This window comes from Hakea prostrata, chromosome 7 (genome assembly GCF_041222555.1).
Source record: "Hakea prostrata isolate BN-2017 chromosome 7, UWA_Hpros_2, whole genome shotgun sequence".
Lineage (NCBI taxonomy): Eukaryota > Viridiplantae > Streptophyta > Magnoliopsida > Proteales > Proteaceae > Hakea > Hakea prostrata.
In genome coordinates this window covers 70,045,858-70,064,363 of record NC_142606.1, presented here as the reverse complement: position 1 = coordinate 70,064,363, position 18,506 = coordinate 70,045,858, and the positions used below count along the sequence as shown (strand labels likewise).

The 18,506-nt window shown below is 37.6% G+C and overlaps 1 pseudogene across 1 annotated transcript; it reads right to left on the bottom strand.

The window, feature by feature from the left end:
- Window positions 1-8,886: 8,886 nt before the first annotated feature.
- LOC149011904 (TMV resistance protein N-like) lies at window positions 8,887-17,736 on the bottom strand (annotated as a pseudogene). Its single transcript, XR_016174567.1, has 8 exons — window positions 17,078-17,736; window positions 15,192-16,290; window positions 14,552-14,836; window positions 13,751-14,394; window positions 13,232-13,664; window positions 11,876-13,120; window positions 10,025-10,223; window positions 8,887-9,881 (listed from the first exon to the last, which is right to left on the bottom strand). The product of XR_016174567.1 is annotated as a TMV resistance protein N-like (transcript).
- Window positions 17,737-18,506: the final 770 nt, after the last annotated feature.

Genomic DNA, 18,506 nt, shown 5'->3' with positions numbered 1-18,506 from the left:
GTGTCCGGAAGGGTCCAAAACATAAATCCCCAAAAGAATGCTTTAAAGTTCCTTACGGTTTAGCCAAAAATAAAAAAATACTAAATAAATAGCATTCCAATTATCGGCTCAACCAAAACATGATATATAATATTTCACATATATAGGGGTAGAATTGGGTCTTGAAAATGGTTCCATTGCGTTCGAAATGATCCAAAATATAAAACCCCAGAAGAACGCTTTAAAGTTCCTTCCGGTTTAGCCAGAAATAAAAAAATACTAAATAAATAGCATTCCAATTATCGGCTCAACCAAAACATGATATATAATATTTCACATATATAGGGGTAGAATTGGGTCTTGAAAATGGTTCCATTGCGTTCAAAATAGTCCAAAATATAAAACCCCAAGTGAACGCTTTAAAATTCCTTATGGTTTGGTCAGAAAGTAAAAAATACTAAAAAGATAGTATTCTGGAATTTCCCCCTTTTTTTTTTTTTTTTTTTTTAACCGGTTCGGCCAGCAATAAAAACGGTTTAAACAAAACAGAATCATATTCGATTGAACCGAATCGAACCGAAATCAAATTGAAATTGAACCGTTAACTTGACCCAGCGAGTTGACTCGCGATACCCTCGGGTCGACTCGCTGAGTAAAAAAAAAAAGAGTTGAATCAAAACCGGTCCAAACAGGAAAATGGTTCACCCGACCCAAACCAATTGGTCGAACCGTCGACTGGTCAACCGGGTTGACCCATTTGACCCGATAGGTTCAGATTCGAGTCACCCAGGCGGGTCATGGCCGGGTTGACCCGACCCGTTCAAAATGCCACGTCAGCACTATTATTTAAAAAATCCAGAAAAACGTTGCCGGATTCCGGCAGCGATTGCCGGCGCGTCCGAAGTCCGATGGTGACCCATAATATATCAATTTCTTCGTTTTTCCGAGATCTACGCCGTGGTAGTTTCAGATTTTCAAAATTCTTTCTAGAAAAAAAGTTATTGACAAAAAACCCCACGGTTACGATGAAAAATCAGGAGAGAAAAAAAATCACAAGTTTCATAGGTTCCATTCTAGAACCCTAAGTTCATCATTCAACAATCCTATGGGTCTTTAATCGATTCTATACAGGCTCTGATGCCACATGTAAGAATATTTCTATCCAAGATCGCATAGATCGACTAAAAACACCTTAGTATGATAATGACACAAGATGATGATGAGCATACCTTTCTATGGTTCTATTGGAGACGAAGCGCAACGGAATATCTTCTTTATGTCTCCCACTAGGAACAAACTTGTGGTGGAAGTTGATTCTATGATCAACTTGATGTTGGATCTTCTCCTCTAGACTCCTCCCTATTCACTGGCTTGATGGTATATCCTTTCTGACTAAGCAGATGTGATTGTGATTATGATTAGGGTTTAGAGGAGGGACCTAGCATCCTTTATATAGGCAAATCCGTTAGATCGTCCATCAAGATCTAACGGTTCCTATTAGCCCACACTAGCCAGTCCATATAAGAGTTCTAGTAACCGTATATTACCCATATCAGACCAATAAGAAACCAAATCAAAGTGTAACACAATCAATGAAGCCCACCTTATGTGGAATATTCAATTAATATTAAAAAATTATTTTATTTATTTTTTTTTTTCTATTTTTTTTTTTTTTTTTTTTTTTTTTTTTTTTTTTTTTTTTTTATTTATTAAAAAAAAAAATTTTGTTGTTTTTTTTGTTTTTTTTTTTTTTTTTTTTTTTTTTCCGCCTTTAAGTCTTACTATCATAGGGGAGAGACATAAGCCTTGAAAGTGAGTATCAAGTACCAATGCATTTTATTGCAATTCAACAAAAAGACGTATCGGTTATATCCAATATGGATGCAAGCAATGACCTAGTATTCCTCAATCAAAACCGAAGCAGAACTGATAGGAGAAGAAGATAAAGAAGAACGATCTAGCAGAAGAAGATTTACCTTTTTCACTTTAGATGGGAACCGAAGCAGAATTGTAGAAATGAAAACCAGCAGAACTGATAGGAGAAGAAGATGAAGAAGAACGAACTAGCAGAAGAAGTAGAAGAAGATCTACCTTTTTCACTGTAGATGGGAATCGAAGCAGAACTGCAGAACTGAAAACCTTTGGGATTCCTGAGTCGAAATGAACCTCCCACGTCGTTCCGTCGAAGTCGTAGATTTCCGTCAAGTAAATTTGGTAAATGCGCAAATTCCTCTTTCTTTTATAGTCAGGATGAAATCTACAGATTTCACCCCACACCCAAAAATCTACAAACTCACGATTATAGGCTAAAAACGTGAATCTCAAGATTTCGTGAATCTGCCCATTTCAAGTAACCAAACGGGAATAAATCTTCCATTTATGAATCTAGAGATTTGAAATCTCTAGATTCAAGAAACCAAACAGGCCCTTAAACTTTGTTTGGATGGCCTTTTTCATCCGTTTGTGCAAACAAGTCATCTTCTTAATTTCTTATAATTTTAATTTCCAGTTCAGTTGTGCTAGGGACTCTACCACTATTGAGGAATATGTTGTTTTCCATTGCTAGTTTGGCTTTATAGTTAACATTTATTTCAGTTTCCTTGCTTGGAATTTGAATAGTTAGAACCATAGAACTTTTTTTCGGCGAAATATCGCCGAAATTCGCTGGTTTCACCAGAGGGCGAAATAAAAATGAAGTCGAAACCGACATTTCAAAATTTCGCTGGAAAATCAACGATTTTCTGGCCAAACTTCAAAACCTTTTTTTTCTTCCTACTGCTCTATGAGTTTGAGGTGGGTAGCAGTCGTTGCTATTTTCACCGGAGAAGAAGAAGAAGAAGAAAGAGAGAAAGAGAAAAATGACTTGAGGCGGAAAAATGACCGATTTGAGTAGCGATTTCTATTCCTATTTCCGCTGCTATTTTCAAACCGGAGGACGAGAAGAAGACTGCCCTGTTCCGTCAGATCTTTTGCTCCCTTGCAACGACAACTTGAGGCTAAAGGGTCTGGGAGGAAGAGGTGGAGTAGTAGCAGTAGCAGAAAAAGCGGTCATCGACGAAGAATCATAGTCGATTTGCGAACGAACTGAACAAGCTTCTTGCCGAGATCTTGGCGATATTTCGCGAAACGAACGAAATATCGTTCCATGGTTATAACTAAGGGACCGTACAAAAATTGTGACTATTGGAGGGTTTTCTTTTTGTTTCTTTGATTATGTGAGATTTAGTCAAGACTCCATGTGTTTATGTGGGGTGGGAAGCCATGGGTAAGTTTTAATGATTTCTATCTGAGTTCTCCTTTTTCAGATAAGTGATATTGCAACTTAATTGATTTGTCTTTTTACATGTATGTTTCAAGTTCACAGTATTCGTTTGATGTTGTATTGTTGGGTATATTTTGACGGTATGGAATACGAGCATTTGTATTTCAGTTGTATATGTTCCTATTCATATGTAATAATTTTCAATATAAGAGAATTTTGGAGATTGCTATCTTTTTAATTCCCCAAGATATCAAAAGGACTATTAGTGTATCTTCTCTTATTAGTTTTTACCCTAATAATAATAATAATAATAATAATAATAATAATAATAATAATAATAATCTTCTCATGTTAGTTCCTTTTTTTTTCTTCTAATAAATAATTTGAGATTCATTAGGGTTCATTTACACGCATCTCAACTACATCCTTAGTGAAACTTTTAAATATTTATTATAGGCAAGACTTTACCCTAAGCACCAAAAGATTCAAGATTTAACCTCCTATATGGAAGCATTGATTTAGAATTCATGATGGAGTGACATCCTTAGCTAGGTTTGGAGATTGGTGTTTAGATTAAGTTTGGGGATGAATGATTTGGAAGCATGATCGAGGCTTGGAAGAATTGTAATGTTATTATTGTTAGTTTCAGAAAAAGTCAATCGATTATGACCGGATTCAATTGCAATGCCAACCAGGCCAAATACATACCAGGATTAAGGTACGTACCAATTAATTGTAAGCCTAAGATGAGTAGAATGTCGCAAGACTGACTGAGACAAGGGATGAGATAGGCGAAGAGGGTAGCGGTTAAAGGTGGTTATCAAAAGTTATTTTTTCACCAGTTGTTTGGATTCTTATCCAAGGGTAGTTGCCTATGGGTGGCTAATAGTTGTACTTTATAAATAATTATCATTTTGAACATAAACAAACACACAAATCAATCAAACAACAATTCTCTTTCCTCTATCTAAGTTTGAGCATATAGTGTAGATTTTAGCTGTCACACTTCACCCAGCCAGCTAGTACTGAACTTACCCGAATACTAGTATAGATGTAATTCATAGTCGCAAGATCAGGTTTACATTCAATCCCATAAACAATCCATACAAAAACATAATCATTGAGCAAGAATAATAGTCATGTAGAAATTGTTTAAAAAGTCTGCAAAAGTTTATGATGATAAGTGTATCAAAAGGAAGGAAAGGAAAAAAAATGTTTAATTACAATCATCGATAATTCTGTCTAAATCTAAATGATAAATGTTCCAATTAAACGCCTCTCTACCTCTATTGATAACTAAGCTCCAATAAAAAAAAGGCTAAGTTGTCATAGGAACACTCCAGACATGCACACAAGTCAATATCCCCATAACCTGGTAGCTCGTGAGAATCCGTCGGCATAGTGTACTCCTGTATCGTCGATTCATCATAATCTGCATCACAATCTAAAACAATATTTCCACAATGGGTGAGTTCTATAAAATTCAGGAAGATCCTCAACAACATATGTCCACATACTTAATACTTCACTTATGAAAAGTTTACATGAAGTGAAATGCAATGCAAGAGTCCTCCTAAGACTTTAATCATGTTGGTCTCTAATTAGGTAGACATGCATTAAGATGCACACAATCTCTTCTGGGTAGTCTCACACAGACATCTCATGGAGTCTCACCGATCTTGAGTATCATGATCGAAGTATAAGGATAGTAGTCCAATCAACAACTATGACAGGGGTTTAGGTCACACTATCTCATGACGACCAATTAGAATGATAACTGACACATATCAGGGAAATACCTAGCCCAATGCATAAGTCATTTGCGTTAACCTATTAATGAAAGTCCAAATACCTTCCCACATGCATTTCACACTTTTGGTTATCCTTCCAAGTCTAGAAAATGTCATATCTTCAAGGGATGGCTACCAACTATCTAATATTACACTCGTAACCCTATTGATAGTCTACATATAATAGGGCCGACACTCTCGTGTCTCCTCACAAAGTCTCACTGGTCTTGGGCGCCCACGAGCCCTACACCTATCATATGCAACCCCACCAAAGAATGATCCTCATGGTACATCTATGTCCCCTCATGGAGTCTTACTAGCCTTGGGAGCCCACTAATCCAATATAGCAACCATGGGTCATTCGGCTTCAATTCTCGTGCCAATAGGGTTGTAACACGTTAGGGGTATTACTAACCAAATGCAACTAGACTCTTACACATGCATCTAAGTCTACATGGCCATTGTAAGGTTTTGAGGGCAATGGTTAATGCAACAACTCTAGGTCAATATCCATGTTATTAACAAACAACCCAATACCCAAACCTTAGCATTATCACGGTTCAATAACAAATGCAATAAAGAATATACATATCCTGATTTCATATAATCTATAATCTACCATTCATATATGCTCAAGAGAAACATATTTAGAACGGTAAAATAGGCATTATTGATATAATCTAAGAGATCATGATTCAACTACATGTACACATGAGATTGAATCCCTCACCTAAGTGAAATAAACCTCTCAAATAATGACAAGATGTAGCCTAGCACGCATCGAAATATCCTAGATAATTCATTGTTTAAGTTAGACAAACATCAGAGATCAATCAGACTTCGAAACAAACAAAAAAACAGAGGCAGCAGGGCAGTGGTCTATAAGGGGGTCAAGCGCCGGTCCATGGGTGACCACCACTTAGATAGTGGGGTGGGGTCGACCGAGGGGGTCTTCTGCCGGGAGACCTCCACACGTGTGTGAACAGCATCCAAGTGCAAACTGTGTCGTTTTCACTCCTTCGCTTCTGATGAGTTCCAGGTCAATCAAGAGTTCTAAAACCCTCCCCAAAACATCCTCAACATCCCCAACAACCCTATATTGAACTAACAACTCAGATATAACAAAACACAAATCTAGATTTTCTCTGAGATCTTCCTGTGATGAAATTCAGCAACTAGAATGATTGGAGAATCATTCATGTCGCTTGATCCAATCATAAAATAGGGATTCTTTGATCGAATACATCACTTGACAATGATATCCTTCATCCAAAGTAAGAAGAAAGTAAGGGTAGGAGGTTGGGAATGAATTCTTACCTTTAATTTTTCAGAATTGGATCTAAATCATAATTCGTAATGGGAACACAACTTCCTCCGTCTCTAACATGAACCTTTGACACGTACAAGGGCTCTTTGACGGCTAAGCAATAAAACAATACGTTTTAAGGTGAAAGCGCTTTTAAATAGTGTTTAGAAGCTAAAAACCTAATTTTGCTCTTAAGGTATTCGCGGGCTCCAAGGAGGTCCTTCAAGCGGGTTGCCCCAAGCACCTACCTCCGATTGACCTCCCCCCCGATTTTTTACGGAGATGGGGTCTCTTGGGCTGGTTAGTCTGTGATACAAACACAAGCTTATACACCATTTTAGGGGCTCTTACCAAGACTAGGGGACCTTCCAACTCTATCTTTTGTCATCTATTAATCCACCTTCCCAGTCTGTCCGGGTTCGTGTCAGATCTTCTTCTAAAATTCAGCTAACTGCCACATCTACAATTATAATTTTCGGGTTAGGATCCTAAGGATTTCATAGTTGAAATGATCTCATCTATTAGGTAAAACCACGATGAGATTTGCAAAATGTCAAAATTGGTATAAAAGGAACTTAAGATGGACTAAAATGGTCCATTCTGGTTGAAATATGTAGGACTGCCACATGCTGAGATTTTAATAAAGATGGACCAAGATTTCAACCAACACTTGGTACCTTTTTTCCTGTTGGTTCTTCTTGGTTTGCTAGGGAACTAAGATTTCAATGCAATTTTGGGGAGATTTTAACTATGGTGGTAAGGCAGATAATCTTTTGGTATTTATCTCAGTCAAGCTTGGTCTATGGTGGTAAGGAGATGGTGGGCTTTATCAGACATGAGATGGATATGATGCAAATAGAGGAACAAGATTTAGGATATTTCAGGACTGCCCAGAGATTTATGGTCTGGATATACATGTAATTAAGGGAGCTCACTTCCTTGTTGATGGTAATGCCAAAGGTGGGGACAGGGATCTACTATTCTTCTTTAGTGAATAAAAATGACCCTTAGCGGAAAGCAGATGCATCGTTTACCTTGAAAAGGGCTCCAAAAGGACTTGCAGTGACCTGTAAATAATAATGGTGAAAACATACAATTAAACATTTCTTTTTTAAGAAATTAAAAATCATGTCTAAATCTAAAACACTAGCTGCTTCTGAAGAACCAACCAAAAAAAATACATTTAACATATTTTCTTGTGTAAATATTGAGAGCAATTAAAATCTGATTTTCTGATGTAGCAGAGCCATAGAACCTTGTGTTGTATATGACCACTTTTGTAAATATTCACCTTGAATTCACTCTTTCAGGTTGGGTTGGAGGGGAGGAATTCAAGACAGTTTGCACAGTATCTGCTACTGACTCCATATTTGACTCAAGGGAATTTAATTAAACTGATGACAAAATATTTGCCAAAATTCAACTATTAAGCCAATGCAAAGCAGAATGAGGAATATAACCTTTAACGTAGTAGCCTTCAAACTTAACTAGCACCTGTGGCTCCATCTGATTCACTCATGCTTCCTTTCATGAACAAGCACAGAAAACATAAACAAAGGATGAATGAGGAAAAACCAACCTAAATCAATTGTAGATCAGTAGACATGATCTTTCAATGAAAGACAACCAAAAATAAACAAGAAAAAAAGTGTCAAGGTGGTCAGCTCCCTTCTTCAATTTGTAGCTGTAGATAAGGGAAATGAGGTCCCTAGCAATAATACCTTATTGACAGAGCTGATGATGTTCAAGGTACTCAAGTTTTGCCTTCTTTGTCCCTGCAGTGTAAAGGCGTTTTGTGGCCATTAAAAGGCTGTATCAGATACCTCCATGACATTGGCCTTTGGCATCTGCCCACCAAATCATGACAATGTCATTGCAGCTAGGTCAATTGTCAAACAGTAGCTGAAACTCTGCCAAAGGAAACTGCAACATAGAGTTATAAGTTGGGTTTGGAATCTACTCTCTTCTATTTTTCTGTCCTTCAGCCACCTCTCATGGCTTGTCTCCACGTTTGATGCCACAACTACATTATCCTGAAACAGAAATGGATGAAAATCAGGCAGCGAGATGGGTAGCGGGAAAAAAGTTTATTTTTCTGCATGAATTTTTCAAATTTTAAAACCAGGGTGGTGGGGGTTGGGAATTCAAACTGAGGCAATCACTTAACAGGGCCAATACAGAGAATGAGATATAGAAAAATGCATAATAGAATCTGATTTTCTATAGTTTCAAAGCCATGGAACCTTTTGTTGTACATGAACATCTTTTGTCAATAGCAACCCAGAATTTCCTCTTTCATGTGGTAAAAGGGATTCAAGACGGTTGACACAGTATCCAGCCTTGAATTCACATATTTTAATTGAACTTGAGTTGTACTTGGCCATATTTTAGGTGCATCATGAACAATTCTCAGTTTTATTTATAGGATGATCAAAGGATCTAATTTTGCTTAGGAGATCTGCAACACTTCGATTCTGTTTTCCAGAGATTTACTCAATTTTAATGACCTGGCTTGAATATTATATGGGTTAATTAATGTGGTGGCCTTGTAACGTCAATCAGTATCTTTGGCTAGAACATCATTCACTCATCCCAAGTCCGAATTGGAGTTGAATCAATGTGTGTAGCTTGGCTGCTTCAGGCCTATATATTTTGTTCTGAGCTGAGAAAAAGAAAATTCAAGCAATGTTGTGTGCAGTGCTGGAAATTTGAATTCTATGTATTTGTTGTCTTGGATTTACTAGTGACATATTCTATAACCAGAGTAGTTTTGATATTGTGAAGAAAAAAATAGAGAGGTCGGGGAATTCTTCTAAAAACACCCCTTTCTTGTTGAGATGATTTTCTGATAATCATTATCAAGCAAATTTTAGAAATGAGAGCAGATTTTACCCAATTATAAAAAAAATGACAAAATATTGAGAGAGTGCAAGAGAGAGGGGTACCTGCAACTGCAATGGTTCTTTTTACTACCTGTCATTGGGTTATATTTCGATCCTCTCCATAAAATGCATTCGGAATTTTCAAGACCTTGAATCTCAGATAACTTCTTGCAGCCTTTAGCTGATAGCTGCTTCAGCCTTCAGCCTTTTACTAACTTCTTGCAGTCTGTAGCTTATAGGGTCTCCAGCTTCTTTAAATTTGACAGACATGGTAATGTGTCGATAGAAATGCATCCATTGACATACAAATACTTCAGATTTTCCAACCCATCGAGTCCCTGAATCTCAACTAACTTCTTGCAGTCTCTAGCTGATAGGGTCTCTAGCTTCTTCAAGTTGGACAGACATGGTAATGTTTCGATAGAAATGCATCCACAGACATACAAATTCTTCAGATTTTCCAACCCATCAAGCCCCTGAATCTCAACTAACTTCTTGCAGTCTGTAGCTGATAGGGTCTCCAGCTTCTTTAAATTTGACAGACATGGTAATGTTTCGATAGAAATGCATCCACTGACATACAAATACTTCAGATTTTCCAACCCATCGAGTCCCTGAATCTCAACTAACTTCTTGCAGTCTCTAACTGATAGGGTCTCTAGCTTCTTCAAGTTGGACAGAGACATGGTAATGTTTCGATAGAAATGCATCCACGGACATACAAATTCTTCAGATTTTCCAACCCATCAAGCCCCCGAATCTCAACTAATTTCTTGCGATCTCAGTAGCTGATAGGGTCTCCAGCTTCTTTAAATTTGGACAGACATGGTAATGTTTCGATAGAAATGCATCCACTGACATACAAATACTTCAGATTTTCCAACCCATCGAGTCCCTGAATCTCAACTAACTTCTTGCAGTCTCTAGCTGATAGGGTCTCTAGCTTCTTCAAGTTGGACAGACATGGTAATGTTTCAATAGAAATGCATCCATTGATATTCAATCTCACTAGATTTCCCAACCGATTGAGCCCCTGAATCTCAACTAACTTCTTGCAGTCTGTAGCTGATAGGGTCTCCAGCTTCTTTAAATTTGATGAGACATGGTAATGTGTCGATAGAAATGCATCCATTGACATACAAATACTTCCAGATTTTCCAACCCATCGAGTCCCTGAATCTCAACTAACTTCTTGCAGTCTCTAGCTGATAGGGTCTCTAGCTTCTTCAAGTTGGACAGACATGGTAATGTTTCGATAGAAATGCATCCACAGACATACAAATTCTTCAGATTTTCCAACCCATCAAGCCCCTGAATCTCAACTAACTTCTTGCAGTCTATAGCTGATAGGGTCTCCAGCTTCTTTAAATTTGACAGACATGGTAATGTTTCGATAGAAATGCATCCACTGACATACAAATACTTCAGATTTTCCAACCCATCGAGTCCCCCGAATCTCAACTAACTTCTTGCGTCTCTAACCGATAGGGTCTCTAGCTTCTTCAAGTTGGACAGACATGGTAATGTTTCGATAGAAATGCATCCACAGACATACAAATTCTTCAGATTTTCCAACCCATCAAGCCCCTGAATCTCAACTAACTTCTTGCAGTCTATAGCTGATAGGGTCTCCAGCTTCTTTAAATTTGGCAGACATGGTAATGTTTCGATAGAAATGCATCCACTGACATACAAATACTTCAGATTTTCCAACCCATCGAGTCCCTGAATCTCAACTAACTTCTTGCGTCTCTAGCTGATAGGGTCTCTAGCTTCTTCAAGTTGGACAGACATGGTAATGTTTCAATAGAAATGCATCCATTGATATTCAATCTCACTAGATTTCCCAACCCATTGAGCCCCTGAATCTCAACTAACTTCTTGCAGTCTGTAGCTGATAGGGTCTCCAGCTTCTTTAAATTTGACAGACATGGTAATGTGTCGATAGAAATGCATCCATTGACATACAAATACTTCAGATTTTCCAACCCATCGAGTCCCTGAATCTCAACTAACTTCTTGCAGTCTCTAGCTGATAGGGTCTCTAGCTTCTTCAAGTTGGACAAACATGGTAATGTTTCGATAGAAATGAATCCACAGACATACAAATTCTTCAGATTTTCCAACCCATCAAGCCCCTGAATCTCAACTAACTTCTTGCAGTCTCTAGCTGATAAGGTCTGCAGCTTCATCAAGTTGGACAGATGTGGTAATGTTTCGATAGAAATGCATCCATCGACACTCAAATACTTCAGATTTTCCAACCCATCAAGCCCCTGAATCTCAACTAACTTCTTGCAGTCTCTAGCTGATAGGGTCTCTAGCTTCTTCAAGTTGGACAGACATGGTAATGTTTCGATAGAAATGCATCCACAGACATACAAATTCTTCAGATTTTCCAACCCATCAAGCCCCGAATCTCAACTAACTTCTTGCGATCTGTAGCTGATAGGGTCTCCACTTTCTTTAAATTTGACAGACATGGTAATGTTTCGATAGAAATGCATCCACCGACATACAAATACTTCAGATTTTCCAACCCATCGAGTCCCCGAATCTCAACTAACTTCTTGCGTCTCTAGCTGATAGGGTCTCTAGCTTCTTCAAGTTGGACAGACATGGTAATGTTTCGATAGAAATGCATCCACAGACATACAAATTCTTCAGATTTTCCAACCCATCAAGCCCCTGAATCTCAACTAACTTCTTGCAGTCTGTAGCTGATAGGGTCTCCAGCTTCTTTAAATTTGACAGACATGGTAATGTTTCGATAGAAATGCATCCACTGACATACAAATACTTCAGATTTTCCAACCCATCGAGTCCCTGAATCTCAACTAACTTCTTGCAGTCTCTAGCTGATAGGGTCTCTAGCTTCTTCAAGTTGGACAGACATGGTAATGTTTCGATAGAAATGCATCCACAGACATACAAATTCTTCAGATTTTCCAACCCATCAAGCCCCTGAATCTCAACTAACTTCTTGCAGTCTCTAGTTGATAAGGTCTCCAGCTTCATCAAGTTGGACAGATGTGGTAATGTTTCGATAGAAATGCATCCATCGACACCCAAACACTTCAGATTTTCCAACCCATCAAGCCCCTGAATCTCAACTAACTTCTTGCAGTCTGTAGCTAATAGGGTCTCTAGCTTCTTCAAGTTGGACAGACATGGTAATGTTTCGATAGAAATGCATCCATGGACATACAAATACTCCAAGTTTTGCAACCCATCGAGCCCCTGAATCTCAACTAACTTCTTGCATTCTCTAGCTGATAAGGTCTCCAGCTTCTTTAAATTTGACAGATGTGGTAATGTTTTGATAGAAATGCATCCATCAACATCCAAATACTTTAGATTTTCCAACCTACCAAGCCCCTGAATCTCAACTAACTTCTTGCAATCTCTAGCTGATAGGGTCTCCAGCTTCTTTAAATTTGACAGATGTGGTAATGTTTTGATAGAAATGCATCCATCAACATCCAAATACTTTAGATTTTCCAATCTACCAAGCCCCTGAATCTCAACTAACTTCTTGCAGTCTTTAGCTAATAGGGTCTCCAGCTTCTTTAAATTTGACAGATGTGGTAATGTTTCGATAGAAATGCATCCATTGACATACAAATACTTCAGATTTTCCAACCCATTGAGCCCTTGAATCTCAACTAACTTCTTGCAGTCTTTAGCTAATAGGGTCTCCAGCTTCTTTAAATTTGACAGATGTGGTAATGTTTCGATAGAAATGCATCCATCAACATCTAAATACTTTAGATTTTCCAACCTACCAAGCCCCTGAATCTCAACTAACTTCTCGCAGCCTTTAGTTGATAGGGTCTTCAGCTTCTTTAAATTTGACAAATGTGGTAATGTTTTGATAGAAATGCATCCATCGATTTGCAATCTCTCTAGATTTTCCAACACATCGAGCCTCTGAATCTCAACTAACTTCTTGCAGTTTTCAGCTGATAGCCATGGCAATATTTCAATAGAAACGCATTCCCGAATACATAACTCAACTAGATTTTCCAACCTATCAATCCCCTGAAATTGAGTTAGTTTATTACAATCCCTGGCTTCTAGCTTCTTTAGCTTCGTTAAGTAAGAGACATCTGGAAATATTTCCATTGAGTCGCAGCCGATCACATACAATTCTTCCAATGATTCTAATCTGCCACCACCCACGATATAAATTAGCCGCTCACAATCGAGATATAGAATTCGTAGGTTCCTGAAAGACAAAGAAGAGACAGCCGGTAGTACTTCTAATGACGAATAATCTAGTGATGGGCACTTTTGTATAGACAGTTCATTGAGGGAGTCCAAATTCTCTAGCCCCAGAGTCACTGAAAAGTCCCTATTTCTCTCCAGAACTAATCTTTCCAGTTTGTCAAGCCCTGAAATGTAGGCAATTTTGGCAATAAGGAACAATCCTTCAACGAGAAACACTTCAGGGAATCCAATCCTTCAAGGCTTTCAAGTTTCACCAGGTTGGGGCAGCATTCAATTCGTATTGCTTCTAAATTTTTCATGCCCGAGAATCCTCGTATTTTTCTCAGGTTGTAATTGCAATGTAAGTGGAGAAATTTGAGCCTTGTAAGAGCATTGATGGCAGTGGATATCTCCACCAGATTGGGACACTCATTGACAAACAATTTCTCTAAATTCGTCAGAGTTGGCAAACTTGGTGGGAGTGATTTCATTCTGCATCCCCAAGCATGCAAATATGTCAAACTTGGAGGGAGATCCGGAAGTGGTATTATGTCTGTCTTTTCATCAGGACTTAATGGGGAATAATTCCAACCAATACTCAAAATTTGGTGGTTTGGCATGTATGGTAGCCATGTTTCAGAAAAATCAAAATATAGCTTCTTTTAAGGCTTCCAACTGGTAGGGGGCCCATCTTTTCGGAAAATGACGGATTCTTGTGTGTGAAAGTCTAAGTATTCTGAGAGAAGTCAACTCACAAATGCTGTTTGGGATATACCATAACCTGATACAGAAGCTCATGTCCAATGTGACTAAACTCTTAAGATGACCAATAGATTCATCAACTTCGACCAAATTACTACAGCAAAAAAGATGCAATTCCTCCAACTGTTTATTTGCCAACAAATTTGGAGTTCGGGATAGTTCATCACAACAGTTTAACTTCAGAACTTTAAGAGTTACTGCCTCCTGCATAATGGAATCAGGAACAACTTGATTAGTAGATATTAATTAAAAGATAAGTATTCTATAGTTACAAACTTACATATGATAAATGGCAAGCAATTACCATAGTTACAATTTTTTCTTTTAAGACTAGCTTAATATCTTATTCTTAGAGACTTACCTTGATATATTTCCAACCCATCCAATTGTCTGTGATCGTACTGTATGACAAATCAAGAACACACAATCTCCTTGGATTGATTGGAACAAATTGCATGGGGCAGCCGTGCCAACTAAGGTATCTCAGATTTGGAAACGAGTGCTCCAAGTTTCTAGTAACTCTGGCATTATCGACCTCAAGAATCCTTAGTCCAGTCATTGCTCCAAATCCTTCAATGATTATGCCTTCGGACTGGCTGATATCTAAGGTTCCAAAGTGACAGAGTCCTTCAACTTTGCTTGTTCCCTACAAAGTAAGCAACTAGCTTAATTATGCAAGATTTATATATCAAGTACAAAGCTGCCAGATTTACGAGCATTAATGCCCAAGTCTCTTAAGGATTTAGTGTATGGATGGGTAGGTCCATCATATTATAACGGAATAATGACCTCACTCAAGTCATCAAAAAATATTAAATGGGGTTATGAAAAATTAAACATTTGGAGCTGAGCTGTGGGTGTTGGATCCTTCCTAACAGGGATCCACCGATGTTTACCACTTGATTTCAAACCATACACCTTAATGACTGTTTTCTTAAGTTCAAAATATATAAAACCAATGATTGAAAAACATAGATAACTAATTCATTTATAGAACAAACCTGTTGAGTACTTAGTATTTCCTTTACGTCCTTAAATGACCATATCCTACTACGTTCTCCAAGCACCTTATAGTTTTCCCCGCGGACAATTTCTCTCCCTAGGTCTCTTAGCTGATCATGCATGTTGAACTCATTTCTTTCATTAATCCCAATGAGTGACTTTAAGCAAAGATTTTTAATTCCTAAATGTGTTGGAAACTCAAAGCTGTCCCATATATGACATGCAATGTCTTTTTTCCTTCCAATAAAAAAGCAAGCAATATCCAAAAACATCTCTTTCTCCTCATGATCTAATCCATCATAACTTATTCTCAATTTCTCTTGCACTTCTTTGTGGGGAGTGTTAGCCAACTTTTTCACAGCATCTGTCCATTCTATTTCTCCTAAACAACATAAATATGAACCTATAACCTTCAGCGCCAAAGGAAGTCCTCCACTAGTCCTTATCACATCTCTTGAGAGTTTCAAAAATTTTTCTGGAGGATGGTCCATCTTAAAGGCATGCTTACTGAAAAGTATAAGTGATTGATCTGGATCCATTTCATTGGGTTTGTATATCTTGTCTACTCCAAGATTATCCAAAATATGCTTATCCCTCGTTGTAATGATAATCTTGGTCCCAACACCAAACCAATCACCCTCTCCAATTATTGCATTTAAATTAGTATCTCTATCCACATCATCAAGAACAATAAAAACTTTTTTAGTGGATGATCTTTGCTTAATAAGAGAAGTTCCTTCATGGACACTACTAATGCTTTTGCTCTTCTGGTTCAAGATATTGGAGAGAAGTTGACTTTGCAAATGAGTAATTCCTCTTGTTTTGATAGTTTCTCGAACATCTTCCAAAAAGCAACATCTTTCAAAATCCCGATAGACTTTATTGTACACACATCTGGCAATCGTTGTCTTGCCAATACCACCTAAGCCATAGATGCCCACAATATGCTTATTCTGTTTAGATTCACTACTCAGCAACTCCTTTATTTTTTCTACATGAGAATCCATTCCGACCACATCATCTGAAATAGTCAAGGGGTTCTTGTGTAATTTACTCCAAACTTCCTCGACAATTAATCTTACTAACTTCCCCTCGTGCCTGCATAATTCAAACAAGAAAGAACATACATGAGTTGAATGATGATGTATATCTCCCGGATTCTCATTGAAGAGTCAATCGTAGAAAAGTTGCAAAGAACTAGTACAATTTGCTTCCTAGGTTATTGAACAATCTGTTTAAGTGAGAATGGCCTTAGAAAATTGGATATGAATCAAATCTAATGGTATAGAGGTCACATCAAATACATGGTACTTATATCATATCATACTACTATTATAAAAGCATGAATTCAAGTGAAAAAACGGAATTTCTATTTCCTCAAAAGTCCTTAACCATTCAATTTGCATACAATCATAACTAATACTCAACATTGTAATTTTGTTTCATAATATAATAATAGTTAATATTATTTGCAACTCCATTTTCAGTGATCCATAAATAATCACAAGTAATGCTTATGGGTCACAAGCAAGGAACGAAGTTGCGTCCGGTTCGCTAACTGGCGAAATATCGCCGAGATATAGAAATTTTCACCACCAATTTTTTTGAGTATTTTTACTCAATTTTGGTAAATTTGATGCCTATCCTAATATGATGCAAATATGTGGTAAATTAAAATTATTTCCTAAAAATTATTCCATTTAAATTCTCTTGTGTTTAAGCCTGCATCATTAGGACATAATTGCACATTTGGCATGAAAGTCCCTACATCATTAGGACATAATTGGACATTTGGCATGTTGAATTTCGGTAATTTTCGAGTTTTAGTGAACAATGGAAAGGGTATTAATTTAAGGTAATACATGTAGTTGTTCAGACTACTTACCCATCAGCAGTAGTCTTCAGATCCCAGCCTTTCAATTTACCAATATCATTCAGAGCCTTCCTCCATCCCTCTAGAGTCTCTTCGTCCAGAGTTTTCTCGTGGCGTTGGAAAGCAGTGTAATAGCTACCAGTCTGGTTTCGGACCTCCGATGGATCTACATGATAGAAAACTGGTAACACTATCATCTGTCTTTGGCCTTCCAGCTGCCTTTTCCTGCACTGCTCGGCAATCTCGGCAGCTTCAAGAAGGCACCATTTACTAGCAGCATAATCTTTCGAGAAGATGATAATGGCGATCTGGGACTGACGGATCGCAGAGAGAAGTGCCGGACCGATCTCTTCTCCAATTCGGAGTTCTTCGTCGTCTCTGAAGGTGTGGACTCCGATGTTGTTGAGAGCGTGGTAGAGATGGTCGGTGAAGTTGGTCCGTGTTTCACCTCTGAAGCTCAAAAACACCTCATATTCAAAAGAAGAGGAACCCCAGGAATTGTACTCTTGTGTGGCAGATGATGATGATCCATCCCTCTTTCTCTTCGCCGGAGTTAACATATTTCTCCCTAATTTCAAGATGCTAATGAAATTTAAGGGCAGAAAGTTGATTTGATCACTTGTTCGATCACTTTAATTGGCGTCTGGCGGAAAGCATTCAGGAGAAATGAAATGAAATGAATTGAAACAGCTCAAAAAGATGACTCGACTCTCAATAAAAATCTATACATGTACTCTCCATTTGCTCGAATTCAATTTGATATCAGTAGTAATTGACATGTATGAACCTTCCTTGCAATTTCCCAAGAAGATTCGACTCGACCCAAGTGTGGATTCCCTATAGTATTTTTATAACAGCATACTGAGCATGATTTTTCCTAATTAAAATAAAACATGCGAAGACTTGTTCAGATATTAAAAAAGAAAGAAATTTGTTTTTAGGTATCAGTAATGGTATATTCGCGGTGGTTACGCCCACAAATATTGATTCCATTTAGTATTTTTTAATGGTTCTAACATTTGTCTACAATCTGATTCAATATATTTTTTTTCGGAATGAGGTTCATCGGGGCCAGCTTGCACGCTACACGACTACATCCTCAAGGCGCTTTTTTATATAATTAATATAGGCTCGCTGTCTACGGAATAACTCTCCGGAAAAATAAAATAAAGATAAAAAGACTAATAAGAGCGAAATGAAACTTCCTCGCAATATTCTAAGATAACTCAACTCTCAATAGTGAAGTTGACCTAGAGGAATTTTCATGGTAACTTTCCAACAAGTAGCATGACTTTAATCATTGATATCATATACACGTCAATTTTATACCTCATTCATATTAATACTGAGCAAATATCATTTCAATTTGTTCTTAAAGGACAAAAGAATAAATTGTTCAACAAGCATTTATCACTAATTTTTTTGTTCTCACATAATAATA